Genomic DNA, 20288 nt, shown 5'->3' on the forward strand with positions numbered 1-20288 from the left:
ATTAAGGAAAAAAGTGCGAAGGCGATATAGCAGGCAAATGAACCATGATATTCTACATGATGCATATTATTGATTGTCATTAAAATGAATAATTGAAGGCAACAGAGGATTCCAAACTGCTCTACAATATAGTAATGCAACTGGAGTTGGAATTTCACAGCTAGTGTGAAACTTAAATTAAAAATAAGGATGAATCTTTTTATTTGTCTTTAGTTATGGAAAATTGAAGAAAAAATAAGTGAATGATTAAATTCGTAAAGAAAAGAAAATCTTAAAACTTGTAAATTTGTATGAAATCATGTAAAAAAAAATTTTTTTCTAAATAAGCAAAAAAAAAAAATGCTGTTTTTTTTTTCTAGGTGCCTGAACAGTTTCCATCTTTAAATCGTTAGGTCTCCTACTATTTTGTTCCAAATTTTCGCCTGTCATACTTGTTGCCTTTCTCTTGCTTTCCTCCCAGCATGACTCCTGCGTTTTCTACCAAAATATATTCTTCATATCACCATAGAGTGATGAATTCAACGGGGTTCATTTACTTTTTTAATTTTTTTTTACTTAGTTGCTGAAGAACACTTTACTCACCTATCAAATGTATTAGATAGTTTGTTCTTTTAGAATATTTCCTGAAAAGGGGGGGATTATAGGGTTTTCTTAAAATACAACCCATGGCCATATTATCAGACACACTGTAAGATTCTATGTAAAATTATAATTATCACGTGATACTATACAATTGTATTTATTTTTAGCGTATTGCATGACAATGTTAACCCACTCATACCGGAGCGTCAACATCCGAGTGAAAACAATGAAGCTGCATAGAGTATCACCTGAGTATAATTATAATTTTACATAGAGTGCGTCTGATAATATGACCATCAGGGACTGTATGAGTCTACTATAAAATTAAATACTATGCCACTACCTGCTAACATATTTTGAATTCTTCTAGAGTTATACCAGAAAAACAACGCGTTGTTCTAAGAGAATCGATTTCTTATGCAAATGATCATTTACATATAATCCGCTAATGGTTTAAAAAGAAATAAATTTGTTTATTAAATTTATCTGTGAAACATCAAAGGTATGCTGAAGAAGAAATGCACCTTTCGAATGAATGATATGCATCATTTATTGTCGTCTGCTTTTGATCGCTGGAAGGTGGCCGAGCAAGTTTTCGTTCGGAAGTTTAATGACAGGTCCAATCTTCAAGGACTTTTCATTCCTTCGCTCTCTTTCATGAATACATTGCTTTTTCTCTCCGCTTCAAACATTCTCCAATCTTCATGAAAACATTTCACTACAATTGTTCTTTTATCCTATTGGTTATAACATGTGTTCGAAAATGCTAATGTTTTGTTTTTTTTTGCGTTATTTTGTTTTAAAATACATCGAACTGTTCATTTTATGACTTGTCTGCGTCCCTCGTGAAAATGGAATGAAAAATAGCTGTTTCATAGGGTAAGTTTCTTTTGATACAATATCAGATAAACTGTATACAGTCCCTGTCCAAATGATTAGGCGCACTAAAAGATTCTATATAAAATTACAATTATCAGGTGATACTCTATACAGCTTTATTGTTCTTTATGTGACTGTTTGCACTTGTTTACGTTCGTGTATCAATGGGTTAACATTGTCATGAAATACGTTAAAAATAAATACAGCAATTGAGTCTATAAAAAATCGCATAAATAAAAACCCATGACACGTATGTCTAAATATAAACTCGTATTGCCTATGAACTCGTGCAAAACATGTCATTATTAAAAAACTACACTTCGTCTCATAATTGGATCTAATTATTACAATATACTAACATAATGCTTGATGTAATAAATATTATATATAATATATCGTCTGATTTATCTTATCGTCTGATTTATCTTATCGTCTGATTTATCTTATCGTCTGATTTATCTTATCGTCTGATTTATCTTATCGTCTGATTTAACCCATTGATACACGAGTGTAAACAAGTGCAAAACAGTCGCTTAAATACAATAAAGCTGTATGTGATAATTAAGACTTTAGATGGAATCTTAGTCTAATAACCTAAAAAGGGACTGTACAGCTATTATAATTATTTTTTAATTAAAGAAAAATTGTACATGAGAGTCTTTAAACAAAATGAAGTGATCATTTGTGCTCGTTCTTGCTACTGATATTCTTAATGAAAATATGCAATATATTGTACTCTCTTTTTCAACAACAGGAAACTTAAACAAAATTATAAATTTGAAACTTTTATCGCTTAGATGTAATCGGAGTGGTATTTCTGTCACTCGGTGTACTTCATTTCAAGCAAAAAATATTTTTTTTTCGTGTTAAATCTAATAAGAATAAAAGCAACTTTGGAATGGTTTAATGGAAAAAAAGGACGAAATTAAAATGACGGAAACTGAAAGAAATCGGTGAAATATATCCAGAAGTTCAAATGTTTTGGAATTTTATATATATAAGTTCAAAATGTAGAGAAAGCATGGAAAAGATTAGAGAAAAATGAAAAAAGGGAAAAAGAAAAATAATACTAATAAAAATCACAAAAATCCAGAAGAAAAAAATACCGAGAAATGGAAAAAAAATTATAAAAATTTCATAAAATCCTATAAAATTTAGAACTATCACACGTGGGGCTAATACTCACTTAACTATACCTGGCACTATTATCTCTAATTACATTAATAAAATTATTAACAATAGTATTAAAATAATACTAAAAAGAAAAATAATACTAATAAAAATAACAAAAATCCAGAAGAAAAAAATACCGAGAAATGGAAAAAAATTTATAAAAATTTCATAAAATCCTATAAAATTTAGAACTATCACACGTGGGGCTAATACTCACTTAACTATACCTGGCACTATTATCTCTAATTACATTAATAAAATTATTAACAATAGTATTAAAGAAGGTTTTTCTTCAATTATCACTAATAATCAACCGATTTTAGAATTTATTGAACATAATAAAATTAATTCTATTGCGACTTCTGATTTCCAGGATATTTTCAATAGCATTCCCCTTTCTAAGCTAAAAGATGTTCTTTTGAATTATTGCTTTGATTTTAAAAATATCCTTAATAGCGATTTTCATTCTTATTACATTCCAATTATTCATTCCAATTAATTTTTGATTTTTTAATAATTTTCTTTTCAATGGAAAATATATTTTTCTTTAAATAAATGGAATGTCACAAAAATCTAATTTTTCATCTCTCTTAGCTAACTTATTTTTGCATTATTATGAAGAAAAAAATTATACTCTTAATATTAAACTTGTTTAAAGATTCATTGCTGATTTAATTATATCCTTTAATTTTCAAGATTATACTGTTTTATTAAATAATATTTACCCCGAGGCATTAATCTTGCTTCGTAATCATGATGATAATATTAATTTCAATTTTTTGGATTTGATTATTATAAAAGTAGAAAATATCTGCTTTGTTGATAAAAGATATGATTTTAAATTTAATATAAATAAGTTAATTACTTGGATTTCTAATACTTCTAAGACCTAAATACCATTAGACCTAAATACCTAAATACTAAATACCATTTTTAATCAAATGAATAGAATTAAAAGAACATGTAGTAATCTTTATTTATCCAAAAAAGCAGATTAACAAACTCTTTCAAAATTTGATAATAAAAAAATTATGGATACCCAACTAAAGTAGTTAAATTCTATAAGAAATTATTAAGTTAATTGTATACTATTATAAATGAATTTACAAAAAAACTTTTTTGTTAATTTATAAAATTTTTACCAAGTGCAAATCCATTTCGGGCAAATCCGTGACTAAAATTATGTGCAAACCAGACAATTCATGTTACTTTCTCTTTTCCACTTTATTTTTTTCTTAATCAAAAGTTAATTTTCTAAAATTATCAAATTTCTAAAATTTTTAATTGTCAACTCCTTTAAATTATCCAGTATAATATTACCTTACACACATCCATTTCCGGGCCCATCCTTGGTAACTAACAAATCTAACGCACTTCAGTATAGTGAGTTCAATAAGAACGCACTATAAAACAAATCCACTGTATTTACTCTTTTATCTCAATTTGCGCTTCTGTTTTCATTTTTTTGTAATTTGGCAATCTTGTAACGAAAATATTTTAAATCAATCTTTGAAAAATTTTCCATTCATGTAAGTTCATTTGAGTTTGCTACTCGCTTTATATTTTATTCTGCTTTTCCTTTACATTTTATTTTCTGTATTTACGTGATATTTTTACTTATTTTGTTCTATTTTATCTGTTGTAAATTTTTTCTTGAGTGCTCCTCACACTATTGTATTGATATATTTTGCTTTGGCTATATTGATACAATATTGGAAAGCACTCCTTTTTGCGGACATAATCGTGTGAGCTGATGAAAATATTATATCTTTTCTTCCCCGGATATTTATAAATTTTTTTTCTTCCTTTTTTTTTGGATTTTTTTCCGGATTTTTGATTAATTTTCTTTTCCCTTTTTTCATTGTTCTGTACTTTTTCCATGTTTTCTCAACATTTTGAACATATATGCATGTATATATATATATATATATATATATATATATATATATATATATATAGCACAAAAAAACAAAACCGAACAAAAGCGGAAACAAAAAGAAAACGGAAGTAAGGTAATAGTAGAAAATATATTTTTTTTTTTAGTGCTCCTCACACTGTTGTATTGATATATTTTGCTTTGGCTATATTAATACAATTTTAGAAAGCACTCCTTTTGCGGATATAATCGTGTGAGCTGATGAAGAGATTATATCTTTTCTTAGTTTTGTTTTCAAAATTTTAATTTTTTTTTTTTTTTTTTTAAGGTATTAAAAATTATGTTTTTTAAAAAAGTATTGTTAATAATTTTCTTCTCTTGTCATTATTTTTTTTTCCATATTTTCTCAATTTTTTAGCTTATTTTATGAGTTCTATATACTTGCAGCTTATGCGCAGTTAATAAAACTTATTAATTATTCTCGTTTTTCTCTTTGTTTTTACTGTGCTATATATATATATATATATATATATATATATATATATATATATATATATATATATATATATATATATATATATATAGGAGTTAGATCTAAAAATGTTTTTTCTTCATCGCAAAACTTGATTTTTCAATGTTGTCATTAAGAAAGTAAGGTTGAGCTACAAGCACACTACATGGACGTTATGTTCCGAAACAGTTGCATTTCGAACTTTTTTTTTTCCTTTTAAATCATGTATCAAAACATGTATTTCATCCGGAAATATATATGTAATAATGCAATCCTAAATATCATGTATTGAAATCGATAAATGCGACCATTTAAATGAACTAAAATGTCATCATAAAAATGAACTTACTAAACAAAAATGTTTATCATAAATTAGCATATAATTATTATACAATTGTATATTATTTATTTTATAATTAGTATATATTTTTTATACCAATATATTTTAAATTCACACTTGCGGTTGCTGTCATTTTCTATTTGTTAGCAGGGCCTTGCTTAGCCTAATTGGGGCCCAGGATAAACACTTCCTTGAGCCCCTCCCCTCTGTTTCACTACTTCCGTAATGAAGAACTGAACGTTATGGAGGTATTTAAATTTTTCGCCTCATTAAAGATAAATAGAAATTTGACTAGAACCTAAAATTGCCCCATTCCAATGGTCAGACGAAATATTGTTCTGTCCATTTTTATTTATTTTCTGACCATTTTATGTCCATCATGCCGAATGCAGTTTTCTTGATTGTTCACTTTGTCATCTATCTGCAAAAAAATTCATATCCTTGCTGACATTAGAGCGGAATTCAGCTAAATGTTCGCAATGACGATGGCTCAATTGAGAAAATCAGAAGCCCGTATTTTTGTAAACATATATGGCATTTTGCGATATTTAAAAATACGGGCTTTTCATTGGCCAACATCGCGATTGTGAAAATTTAGCGGAATTCCGCCCTGGAAAGCCATGGATTTATGAATTATAGATTTTTTGTGTTCATACGAAGGATGAATGAAGAAGCTAACATAAAACTTATGGATTTTACACTGTACTGATATTTTGTTTAAAAAAATGTTTTTTAAAGACGGAAACGTAAAATAATTTTTACATCCGCAGCAGCTGCCCCTTATGCTCCTGCCTTAGTCAGGCTCCGTTTATCAGCATAAACTTCCTTAATGGAATAAAAAGTAAGTATTGAATTTTAAAATATATATATATATATATATATATATATATATATATATATATATATATATATATATATATATATATATATATATATATATATGCTTGCGTGCGAATATCATTTTTAACGCATGGTTGTAGCGACTTTATGTCTTCAGATATTTATGTAAATAATAAAATGGCACGTAAACAAAATTATATTTTATAACCATATCTATTTTGATATTTCAGGTCATCACTTTTGAAAAAAACTATAGAATATGATGTTTAAAATTATAAAACTTCTAAAAAAAATTTTAGGAATCAAAAGTTTTCAAAAAAATGATGTTTGCCGGGGATAGCCTGGTTGGTAGGGCACTGGGCCCATGCCCATCGTCGCGGGTGCCTTCCCCGCTGGCCGAAGATCCCCCGTGTAGTAAATGGTGACCGATGCACGTTCAATCTATCGAGTCACAAAGTCCTCCATGTTCCCATAACAAAACAATACATCTGTGGGCACCGATGCAGGAGTTCCCTCGTCTTCTAGATTGGGTTCAAAATGACAAGGTAACGGAGTTGAACATGAGTAGTCGCAAGCCCAAAATTGGGTCGGCTCTTCAAAGACGGATGTAAAATAGAAAAAGATGTTCAGTCAAAAAAATTGTTTATTTTTCAAACTTTACAAACTTTGAGGAATCGAATCCATAAACTAAATCAATGCTCTTTGTGATCCAATTTCCAAGTTAGTCGTATTTCTATAGTCCTTATTGAATTTAACTGAAAATAACTTACGAATTTATCACAAAATATTATTAGTTTATTGTAGGACTAGAAATTGGGAAAAAGTACAAAATACTTGATGATAAATAAGTAAGTAGTAAAAAAAACTTTTGCAGTTACGTTATTTTTTTTTCTAACAAATTAATTTTTATTGGGGGGGGGGGAGTTTTTGACGCTATTCCTGTACTCAGTGATCGGAAGTAGAGCTTCAAGTAGCGAAACTACTGTAGTCGTTACTTTTTTCCATAGTTTGCAGTCTAGTGCGCTGCTTATTAAAAGAAGTATTGAAGTAGTGCGATTCAAAAAAAAAAAAAAAACCCTTAGTTCGTTGCTATTCCTGTCAACTACTTTTAATGTTAATTAAATAAAGAAACAACGTTCAAACGCGCAAAAAATTTGTCAAATCTGATTGGTGCAAAAATCTGTCACTATCCCGTCAACGTAAGCAATGAGAATACCTCTGTGGCCGATCGTTAATAAGATCCATGAATGACGCTGCAAAATTATACCCTAAATTGTAATAAAATTTAGTAAGAAAACTTTGCTTAAAAAAATACATTCTGGACCGAAATACCCTCAGCAAAGATGTCTGGCATGAGACAAGTTCACTGCTTTCAGGTTCATGACGTTTAATTTAAAGTAAATCATAAAAATATTGTAATCATCATCATCATCCATGGCTCGACAGTCCAGGGTGGACCCTTTTCAAGAAGTTTTTTCCAGTCTAACCTTTTTTCCTGCTAGTGTCTTCCAGTTTTTAAGTTCAAAAGTTCTTTTTCCAGGCCATTAGTCCATTTCAATCTCGGATTGCTCTTTTTCTTCTGGGGTTGAAAACTCTTTTTGCATAACGTGGCCTGCCCACTTTATTCCTTGTTGTTTGATAAAGTTATTAATGTCAGGTTCATTATATGAGTTATCAAGCTCTAGATTTCATCTTCTAAGCCACCTACCATTTTCTTTAAAATTCCTCCAAAAATACTTCTCAAGACATTTCTAAAAATATTGCATACATTAAACTAAAATATTACTGCAATTGACATCTGCTTGTAACAAAACATATCGAATGAAATTTATACCATTGCAGTACTTCGAGGCATGAAAGACACGCATCTAGATACCCCGCTATACTGAACATGGGTTATAGTGAACTCCCGGATAACGTTCGCTCCCGTGCTTTGCCATACACATATAGTATATATATATATATATATATATATATATATATATATATATATATATATATATATATATATATATATATATATATATATATATATATATATATATATATATATATATATGTATATATATATATGTATATATGTATATGTATATATATGTATATATATATATATGTATATATATATATATGTATATATATATATATATATATATATATATATATATATATATGTATATATATATATATATATATATATATATATATATATATATATATATATATATATATATATATGTATATGTATATATATGTATATATATATATATATATATTGTGGATAGAGTGAACAAAAAGAAGAGAGGTAATTGGATATTAAGAATTTTTTTTCTGTCTTCGACTGATTTTTTTCTTCATTTTTCGATAATTTCGAAATTTCTACCTAAAATATATCTACCGATTTTTAAAACCATTTTTGAGTGGAATGTAGCCATAAGTACTTTTTTCTTGTTTGCTTCCTCAGTTTTCCCATCCCTCAATTTTTTGTACCCAAGACAAAGAGTCATAAAAAAAAAAATATATTTTTTTAAAATCATTTTTCTTTTTATGGGTCATTTATTTAAATAATGTGTCATAAAAGGGAACAGTTCGGAAAAATTGTTTGTAGAGTGAACTCCCGGTTATAGTGAACCGGTCCCTTGAAGGTTCGCTATAGCGGGGTTTGATTGTCATAATAAATATTAAGAAAGAAAATTAAAATGTGTTGTTGACATGTCTCAAAGAGTAACCAACTAAAACAATACATCTTTAGCTAATTTTTAAAATAATCTCATGTCTAAAACGTTAAAAAATCGTCTATTCTATTATTTTTTGAAATATAAACATGTTTTAAGAATAGATTTATATGTTTACGAATCATTCGTGTTTTCAAAGCGATGTTTGTTTTCAGAAACAAATTATTTAATCCAAATACATTATTTGTATGAAAGAATTTTTAAATTTTGCTGCAAAAAGTCTTTTAAAGCAAATGAAACTTAACCGGTGGAAAAAAAATCCTTTTTAAATATGCTTTGTCTGTATTGTGTATATATTAAGCACACTGTATTTCTTTAAAAGAATGGAATACCATAAGAAATAGGATGCACACAAAATGTCAAATAAAATTAAAGAGGAGTTATCCAATTTCAAGCTGTCGCATACTTTTGTCATTCCTCGCTCATAAAAAACATTCTTTCTTTACAGATTGAACGATGGCATTCCGATCTGAAAAACACTGGAAGCCACCTTATCTTAATCTACAATTAAGTCTATCTGTCGGCAAGAAATAAGGTTTTAGAAGTTCATCCATGCATGTCAAAATAATATTCATTATCGGTGAATAGAAATAAGAAAAGGCTACTCCTTGGTTCAGCTTTCAAATCTGAGAAAAATAAGTATGGTTCTTCTTTTAATTATTAAAACAGTAGCTGTTTGTTTTTTTTTTAAACACACACACATCTGCTTGTTGTGTATCATAATTTGGAACAAAATCACTAACATTGTACAGAACAAAAGCTGTTGGGAAAAAATTCCATGGTAGAGATCTCATACCTTTGAGAGCGATAAAAGAATTCCTTGAATAATTTCGATTTTATCTTTGAATTTTTGAACTTGTTCCACGCACGTGCACAAATGATTCACAATTCTATTTCTATTATTACGTTCTACAATGACTAGCTTTGAATTAAGAATTATACGTGACAATTGAAACTTTTAATACTTTCTATCGTAGAAAATTAAAGAGGGAATTGTAACCAGTAGTTTTATTCGAGAGGGGTTACCTCCTTCTAATATATCTATAATAATTAATAATGAAAAAATTTTTGTATCTAAATACAATTATCTCAATTACAATAGTTAATTAATCGAGTAATGTATACTTTCGGAGGGGGTTTTGTCCCCAAATCCACCCAAAACTACCTATTTTGTATTAATAATAATAATATAATAATTAGTTTTAAAATACAACATTTTTTTAAATTCAATTTCTCGGGAACTCTAGGACCGATTTCGTTCAAAATTTGCCTTACAGAATGACATTCTTTAAAATTGCGTGAAAATTTGTATACCTTGCAATTAAAAATTGTTTCTATTATTATTGAAGAAAATGATATAAAACAATAATAAATGATTATAAAAATGTATTTTTTGCTCGGATAAAAGACTAATGGTGCTCTCGACATATCTTAAAATGACTCGGAATATGGGAGAAGCAAAATTATAGTAGTGTAAAACTAATAAAGATTGCTACACAATATCGATAGGACGTGACAATTTAAATCAAGTATTGTAAAGGAAAAGTAAACAAATGCGGATCAATGAAAGAACAGATAGATGAGATTTTTAATCTTAATAATTCCAAAAGAAAACCAATATAAAATTTCGAAATCAAAGGTTATCACAAAAGCCCAAAGATCTCCATGGATGGCCCCGGAACCGGCTTAAATGAAGGATTCTTAAAAACACGTCTAAAGGAATCAAAATAACCAAAAATAAAAAGTGTCGTTGAACAGCCGACCCAATTTTTATGTGTTTGCGGCTTCTCATGTTCTACTCCGCTGCCTTGTCATTTTGAACCCAATCCAGAAGACAAGGAAACTCCTGGATCGAGTAGTGAGAGAAATTTTGCCTTCGTGGAGGATTTTTTGATGGAGCTAACCCGCATACATGGAGAGCATCCACGGTTAGCCTGACGGCACTCATAAGAATATTCATTGAAATGTATCTTACATAAAATATATTAATGAATGAGATTATTGAGGGACAGGAAAAATGACTTTAATAAATTCTATTATATTTCATTTATCCTAATTTTTTTTTTAAATTATAACTTAACAAAAGCTTGTCGACAATTTCAAATGCAGTTTATAAATAATATTCAATATTTTCTTGCCTTTTTCAGTGAATAATTTTTTTAATGATTGAACAATTTCTTCTCAGAATATTATAAGAATAATACTATATTATACTATATTATACCATTAATTTTCTAGAGCAATCTCTATTTTGGAATATTTTTTTAACAAATCTTATAAGAAAGATTGTCATCAATGAATTTATTACATTTTAGAAAAGCTTAAGATTTGAAAATACTTTATTTTTTTTATAGTAAATAAAGATATATTTACTTTCAAAAATAATAAATACTATTTTAAAGTTTTACAATCTTAATGATCGGAATACTTTGCTAAATTACTTATAATTTTTTTATTATTATTACTTTATAACTATTACTTAGCAAAATTATTTTGTACTATTTGAATATTATACGCGTCATTTAATTGCAGTATTTATGTTTATATTATTTCCACTTGGAATTTGAATGAATATCATAAGATTTTGAAAGAATTCTTCAGAGCGTATTTTAAAATAAAAATTTTATGAATGTGCCAAAAAAAACTATTGTTTCCTTCCTTGTCTGCCATGATGTAACATATTTTTATTTGTTCGTTTCCTCATGTATCATTTCTTATTTTCAAATATGTGATTAAATCTAATATTTAATGACACATTAGAAAATAATAAGTTATACATTTAAATAAGGTTGATTCTTTTGATATTAAAATTAGTTATGTTGAATCAAGATTCAAAAATTAAAAGTAAAAAATTTCTTATTCAATTTCATTTCTTCATTTCTTTTGAAAGGCATCAAGCAGTCCTACATGTTCATTTTATTGAGTTATAACTTTATAAATAACTTAAAAAGCTAAAAATTCACCTCTTAAAAAGAAAAATGCAGTGCTATTAAATTAGCTAAAGCAAAAATATATTACGTCGCTCAAAAGTTTGAACTATTTATTATAGTTTTCTCTTAATACAAATAGCGCTTTATATTATGCTTCTCTATCAGAGGACACAAATCTAGTGAGAGGCCTTGACTCTCGGTGGCTGTGCATCATTTGCTGCATGGAGAGTCATCGGCCGGCAGGGATCGAACCCACGACTTCTTGGCCCCTACCCACCCGGCCCTTCTTCAAGTGCAATTCAAAATTTCCGATATTTTTTATTTTCAAAAAATAAAAAAATTGTAGTAGTCATTTTTTTATTATTATTATGCTCATGTGCTGAAGCGAACCGCACATCAAAAGCCTCAGATTGTGCACCCTCAAAGTGTAATAATTTCTGGATTGTACGCACTCACACAAATCTCGTGCGCTTTAGTTCAGATCAAAATCGTCTAACTTTAACTTTGGGTGAAAATGCACATTCATGATGCATGTCCCGGTGTTGAATGCGATGCCATCAGAATATCAATCACTTAATTTCTCTGGAGAACAAACTACGATTAGATTTTTATGATATTTTATTGTAGTCTGGATGATGAATCAGCGGAACCTGTCTCTCATCTTTCAAGCATGGAGTACGTCAAGCGGGGTATTTGATTCTTATCACACTGTTAGTTTTACGCTAAAGTATTTCCTTTACTTAAACGGCTGCACTTTTCGTTCTTTATGAACTGGGTTGTATTTTAATTCAAACATTATGCGGCTTTTATGTGAAAATTTCAGTCTTACTCTATAATTGACTACTTTAGAACACTTTTTCTGCATTCCATCATTTTTACAAACGTCGTCAACTGCTTTCGACAAAAAAGACAAATAGATTCGTTCCTTATGAACTTTGTAATATTTATACTCAAACGTTATATGTAAATAAGTAAAAATGCAAAGCTTAAAATAGAAAAGAATTTCAGGAAGAAAAAAAAACGAAAGAAAATAAGAAATGTATTGTATTACTTCATAGTGTGTCAATTGGGTATACTATAGCCTACGTCACAGATCGTGTTATTCCTACTAAATTTAACTAGTAAACAGCATTTTCTGCGAACCTGATTTCTAGCAACAAGTAAAAGCATCAAACGAAGTGTCTTGTTATAAGTCGCTACTCGCCAGGTTGGAATTGTATTAGTCTAGTTTCTTTGGAAATAATTTATATTGTTGCTTTACCGAAGTTTATGAATTTAGTAAGCATATTTAAAACTCAGTTTATTAATTAAACTAAAAGGTAAATGTTATTCCTAGTAAGTGGAAGTAGTTGTGCTTTTTTCATATTATACCCAATTGGGTATAATATAAAAAAAACACAACTACTTCCACTTAGTAGGAATAATATTTACCATAACGCAATGCTAAATTCCATGCCACTATCCACACAAATGCCACTATCCACATAAATCAATTATTAATCAAAAATCGAATATCAATTACTTTTCTTTACAATGCAATAAAATCTGGCGAGCAGCTATTTAAACGATCAAACACTTCGTTTGTTTATTTGTGGCTTGAAGTTAGGCTCGCAGAAAATGCCGTTCATGGGTTAAATTTAGTAGGAATGACACAACCTGTGACGTAGGCTATAGTATACCCAATTGAAACACTTTTTCACAGACTTATCTGGTTTAAACAAAATGTTGTTTAAACCACGGTTTCATAAAATCAAAAAAAAAATTTTTTTTTTTTTTACAAAAAGTAATTTTTTTTTTACAAAAGGTAAATTTTTTTATTATTTATATAAATAACTTTAATTTGAAAGGAAACATTTGAAAAAATATTAAATTTTCTCTTAAAACTTTTCTACTTTTAAGTTTAAATACTAATGCAAATCTGAATTTCTTTGAATAAACGTAAATAATGTCATTTTTAAATGTTTAAATATCATAGCTTTCGAAAAATATTTATTAAAATAAACTGATGAAAGCAAAATGCTCTAAAGATGCTTAAAATAAAATACATTATCAAATTTCTTTTCTGATTATTTGTAAAATGAGTTAAGAGATGTCATTATTAAACACTTAAAACGAAAAGAAACTTTTTTTTTATTTAACACATATCATGCTGATTGCAAGCAATGAAAATGAAGTGCTTGTCTTAAGTTTTATAATTTACTTATTAGTTAGTCTTTAGAATTTTTTCTGTTAACAAATCTGTATTCTATCACGATTTTATTCATTTTTGATTTATTTTCAAAATGTATTATCAAAATTTCTCGTTCATCAAATTTTTGATTTATTATCAAATATTTGACTTATCAAATATTTGATTTATCAAAAAACAATGCTGACAAAAAAAAATGCGCAATTGATTGGCATTATTTTCATTGCATTTCACTTTATTTAATGTTGCATTTTCTTCATAAATAAATTTCAGACCACTTAGTGGCATAAAGAAAAAAATCAAGATATTTTTATTGCACTATACATGTACATGAGATTACTTTGAAAATTTCATTGCAAAAAAATAATAAACTATATTGGATTGCCGATAATAAGCTATTATTTTAGAGTTACTTTTTGACAAATAGAAAAATTATTTTTTCCAGCAAATTTCTTTTAAGAAAACAACTCATAACAGAATGCTATATGGGACATTTTAATGGTACCGTTACATTAAAGAATAATCAGTGTCAATTAGTTAATACAGGGTGTCTCAGTTAAGCGTTTCAGAACTTCTAAGAGGGGTAGGGGGCATCCTGACGACTCGAAATCATATAGCAATGTGGGGTCGGAAATGCTTTCCTGAAGCGGTGACGTACACTGACGCACCATAAAGAAAAGAGACCGTAAGTGAAAAATCGCTATAATAATACATTGAAAAAATTATATGGTCTCCTCGGTCACCCGACCTATCATGTTTTGACTTCTGGAGTCATATGAAAACACTGGTTTATGACACCCCTGTTGATAATGCTGGTTGCAAGAATCGCAGTAGCTGCCTGCGAGATATGCCTGGAGTATTGCTGAATGTTCGGATGTCCATGAGCCGGAGATGTGAGGTGTGAATTGTAGCCGGTGGCAGAAACTTCGAACACTTACTTTGACCCATGTACCTAATGCTTATTTCAATGTATTATTATAGCGATTTTTCACTTACGGTCTCTTTTCTTTATGATGCGTCTGTGTACGTCACCGCTTCAGGAAAGCATTTCCGACCCCACATTGCTATATGATTTCGAGTCGTCAGGATGCCCCCTACCCCTCTTAGAAGTTCTGAAACGCTTAACTGAGACACCCTGTATTTCTTCATGCAAATATTCATTAAAATTTGCATCGTGACTTCTTTAATTAGGTATTTTGGGTCTTCAATAATATTGAGGTGAAGCTTTTCTTAACTTTTGTGCTCACTTCTTAGCTTTAGTGCTCAAAAATAATTTTCTGGGTGAACTATGAATTTAATATAAAAAGATGTTTGGTCGAAAATCCAAATCTTTTGATTATTCAAACCTATTACAACCTCAGGCCAAATTATTAGACTCACCATAAGATTCTATGTAAAATCTTAATTATCAGGTGATTACTCTATACAGCTTTAGTGTTTTTATGTTACTGTTTGAACTTGTTTACTTTCATGTATCAATTGGTTAAATTAGACGATATATTAGTATATAAATATAGAATATTTATTATATCAGGTATTATATTAGTATATTATAATAATTGGACCCAATAATTGGACACACTGTTGTGTTTTAATAATGACATGTTTTGCACAAGTTTAAAGGCAATACTTTTATATTTAGACATACATGTCATGAGTTTTTATTCGGGAAATTTCTTATACTAGTGGGCTGCGCCCCCTGCTCGCTAACGCTCGCCAACCCCCCAAAATTGCTGCGCAATGTTATATGGTTTGCTCCGCAAACCAAGCTCGCTTCTCTCGCTACTAACTTAGGTACATTGCAAATGCACAATATTCTAAGAATTCGAAACAATCATTCAGATCCATATAACAACTTTTTTTTCTAAAAAAAATTACATAATTTTAGTAAATACTGAGTTCTTAAAATAAATTTGAATTCAAATAAATGACATGTAATTCGTTAAATATATTAGAAATGTGCTATAGTATAAAATCTTAAGATAAAATTTCTAAAACTGATATCTCTTTAAAAAGGTTAAAATTTCGGCTATAATTAAGTCTATTAAAAATTTAAATAAGTGAATTGCAATGGAAAAACCTGCATAAACAAATAAATTCTAGTAAAATAAATAAATTCGTGATATAAATCAAAAATTGTCAAATAAATTCGTAATACATAAATTCGTGAAAAAAAAACGCTTTCGACAAAAAACTAAAATAGAGATCTATCGACTTCTGCCTAGCTTATGCTCTCCCTGGTTATTTCAGTTTCCGTTTTTAAAAGCGCTATATGTTGAGCCATCTTAGCTAGATTTGGCATGTGACATTTTTAGCTGCAATCATTGGTCTATTTTCTAGCGTTGCCATTCGGGGAGTTGTAATGAGGTTTTTTTTTATCGCCGTGTAAGAGAAATATATATATAGATACCTATATATTTGTATTTATTTTTAGCGTATTGCATTTCATTGTTAAGCCATTGATACACGATAATAGACAAGTGCAAACTGGTTTCATCCGAGTAAAACCAATACAGCTGTATAGAGTATGATAATTAAGATTTTACATAGAATCTTAGAGTGCATCTAATAATATTGAAGACGAATGTAACTGCTACTGAGTTGTCATTATTTAATTGATTTTATTGTTGAACAGAAACTATTTCAAAATATTAATACTCCAAGTAAAAACTTTTTTGTTTCTTCTTCTCTAGGTATCTCTGAAATGGAAGACTGCACCCGGGATTTAGCTGGACTGATGGACTGACTTCAGAAATTGTCTACTGGCCTGTTAAGTCCCGAGTGCCGCTCTCACACTACCCCAATAAAGACCCAACGGATTTCGTAAGTCCTCAATTTTAATATTGTGTCTTACCACTAAAGCTTGAAAACCATGAAGCTACAGTGGACTCTTTTTTAATGTTACATTGCTGTAAGTTGCAGGGATCGTTCATATTTAGACAGAGAACATTAAAAAAAAATTAATTTCATACATAATTCATGTAATAAAATGAAAAATATAAATTTTTTCAAAAAAATTCGCTAAATTTTTCCTTAAATTCAAAGATTATTTGTTAATTTCAAGTCTATTTACATTTCTCTTCAAATTGTAGGGGAAAAAATGCAAACATTTTTCTACTAATATAAATATGAATACTGAAGAAGGTAAAAGTATTTTGTGAAACACGTACATAGGGGAAGGATATGAAAACCAATCCGACGACAAACATCCAATGCAATCCAGTGGATTTGAAATGGTGTGGCATTTAACATCCAGAAAAGAAAAGGCATTTGACCCATGGGTAACCAGTGATCGTCATAAGAGGATCACAACTTTATCGTTGATTTTGATTTTTTGAATTTTTTTTTTTTTTGATCGATCCATTTTTCAGAACAATATCACTGAAGAAAATGTCCTACAGAAGTGCAAAACATCAGAGGCGGATTTTACTTATACAGGGTTGCGTCTCAAATCTGGAGGAAAAAAAATTCCCTGTGCTTTTCCTGTACTTATTTATACAGCTGAACATACTTACATAATGTTATGAGTAAATGAAATAGTTCAGTATAGTTGAAAAATCATCTTTAAATATCTCATAAATGACGCTTTGAGAGGTCACCATTATTTATGAAGAAACAAAATTCCCTGTGTTTTTCCTGTACTTATTTATACAGCTGAACATACTTACATAATGTTATGAGTAAATGAAATAGTTCAGTATAGTTGAAAAATCATCTTTAAATATCTCATAAATGACGCTTTGAGAGGTCACCATTATTTATAAAGAAACAAAATTCCCTGTGTTTTTCCTGTACTTATTTATGCAGCTGAACATACTTACATAATGTTATGAGTGAATGAAATAGTTCAGTATAGTTGAAATATCATCTTTAAATATCTCATAAATGAGGCTTTGAGAGGTCACCATTATTTATAAAGAAACAAAATTCCCTGTATTTTCCCAGTTTGTAAAGAAAAAACAATCAAAATTCCCTGCATTTCCCCTGTTATTTTAGGTAATTTTGAAATTCCGTGTATTTTCCAGGTTTTCCCTGTTATGAATTATAGAAAAATATATTTAAGCCTGAAAAAAGATTTTGAAAAAAAAAAAGCATTTTTGGAAACAAAATAATTATACAAAAAAGAAAAAAAAAACTTTTGAAAACTGAATTCTTCAAAACAAAGATGGCCTTCTAAAAAAGAATGGAACTGCAGCCTAATTGGGATTTCTGAGAGGCATTTCGCATAAATGTTAAATGCAATGCCCTTGGAAATCCCAAATATGCTCAGTCACATCGACTCTTGTATTTGGATTCAAAATGGTAGGTATGGATTTCACAAAAAGGTTCCCACTTTTTGCCTTCATTCATATCTTCTCAATTAATCTTCCAAAATATTATTCTTTTAAATTAGAAAAACATAATTTCTTTTTTTTTACCTTAACCGCTTCCCTGATCACTCCGAGTTAACTCGGGTATACGATTGTAAATATTTACTATCCCGAGTTAACTCGGAATGCGTCAATACGTTTTGTTCTATCCCGTTTTTATTCGACCCGAAAGCAAAGCAAAAAATAATAATAATTAAAGGCTGTGGTTTGGAAGTTTTGCTGTGTGTGGACGCGTTTTGTACAATTGTATACACACGATTGGTGGTCAAATTGACGCAGAAAAAAGAGAGTCATAAAAATGAGTCATGCAGGTGATGAAGATGCGAACCTATACAAGTACTCATATTTAACTTTTTTCATTTGCCCTGAAACAACTTGAGATAGTAAACTGATGCTAAATGCAATATTATTTACACGTAAAAAAATTAAAATGTCAACTTAGAACTCGTGTATTATGTTTTGTTTTAGTTCCTTGTATTGATGAATGAAATTTTAAAAAATGCTGTTTTTTTTTTTTTGCATTTTCGGTAGTATCTGACTGACATAAGTGAATGGTTTTCATTTGGGATGAACTCCTTAAGAGGCAGCACTAAGGACTTCATATGCACTGAATCAACCGAATATCAAAAGTATTGGCCACATTTCAAAATTCTGAGCCAAATGTTTAACCATTTGTTATGATTCATTTTTTTCCCTTCACATCTTGAAACTGTATAACGAATTATTTTATAAAATGCTTACATTTTGTGAAGAAATTTATATTCCAAATGACCGTATTCGATAGTCGCAAACCATAATAATATCATATTTACAACATCAGCATTTTAAAGAAGATGCGAAAAAAATAATAGTTTAATAACTATTAATTGAAGAAAAGAAAAAGGTGGATCAGAATGAACGACGTCACAAATCCGTTCCTCTGACAGAGTGGGATTAAAAAAAAAATGAAATAAGCAATAAATGAGTGTTGAACAACATTATGAAATCCTATACAGAAAGACCAATAAAACTAGAATAATTTCAGTTTCTTTTATTTATAACCTCCACAACTCTCATGTTTAAAAGTATAATTTCGGAATTTTTTCAAATGAGTTTTATACGAGTTGTATTGTATTTTTCAATAATTTTCTTGTTTTTTAAAATAGTAGGTTACGCATAGACTATTTCAGTATTATGTGGTTCAAATGCTACAATTGATTTTAAATAAGAACAATTAATATTTGCTATAGTGCACTACGTAGAGAAAGTAATTGAACTCTCAATTTCTTTTATTTTTGTTTATAAACTCTCATCTTTATTCTGATACTGAATTTGCTTTGGCCTTTTTTTTTTTTTGCTTTTATTTACGATGTAAATCAGATTTAATTTAAATCAAACACTAATTTACGTAAATTGAAAAATACGTGAAATTTCCTTATTAAGTAATAATTGTTTGAAATTTAAAATTTTATTGATATTATGACAATTATGCTAATAAAATTTATTAATTAAGTAAAATATATCATTTTCTAAAGGAAAAAAAAAGACAAACACTCTTTTAATTGCTGTTTAACTTTACTTATAATAATGCTGTAAATAAAAACAAATAGAACACTTATAAACTTCGTGAATACAATAAGAATGATTAATAACGAAAGTGTTTCGCTTTTATTATAATTTAACTTTACTTATATTAATGCTGTTTATAAAAACAAAAATAGGACACATTTAAACTTCGAGAATACAGTATGAAGCATTTTCGGTTGATATCGAAAGTATTTCGCTTTTATTATCATTTGAATTTGCATATTTCCAACAGGCATCTCGATGATTGGAATTTTTAATTACAATGAAGAATCCTTAACAAGTTTGATTCAATTAATATTTC

At 28.8% G+C, this 20288-nt stretch overlaps 1 long non-coding RNA gene across 2 annotated transcripts; it reads left to right on the forward strand.

Annotated features, from left to right (window-relative positions):
• The first annotated feature begins 1172 nt into the window (after positions 1-1172).
• LOC139425211 (uncharacterized) lies at positions 1173-18117 on the forward strand. 2 transcript variants are annotated; one of them, XR_011636485.2, is made up of 3 exons: positions 1173-1461; positions 9382-9572; positions 16745-18117. It is a non-coding gene; the product is annotated as an uncharacterized LOC139425211 (long non-coding RNA). The 2 variants fall into 2 exon arrangements; XR_015428643.1 differs by lacking the exon at positions 1173-1461 and adding an exon at positions 6131-6202.
• Positions 18118-20288: the final 2171 nt, after the last annotated feature.

Source organism: Parasteatoda tepidariorum, chromosome 1 (assembly GCF_982258835.1).
Source record: "Parasteatoda tepidariorum strain Cologne lab strain chromosome 1, Ptep-v5.0, whole genome shotgun sequence".
Taxonomy (NCBI): domain Eukaryota; kingdom Metazoa; phylum Arthropoda; class Arachnida; order Araneae; family Theridiidae; genus Parasteatoda; species Parasteatoda tepidariorum.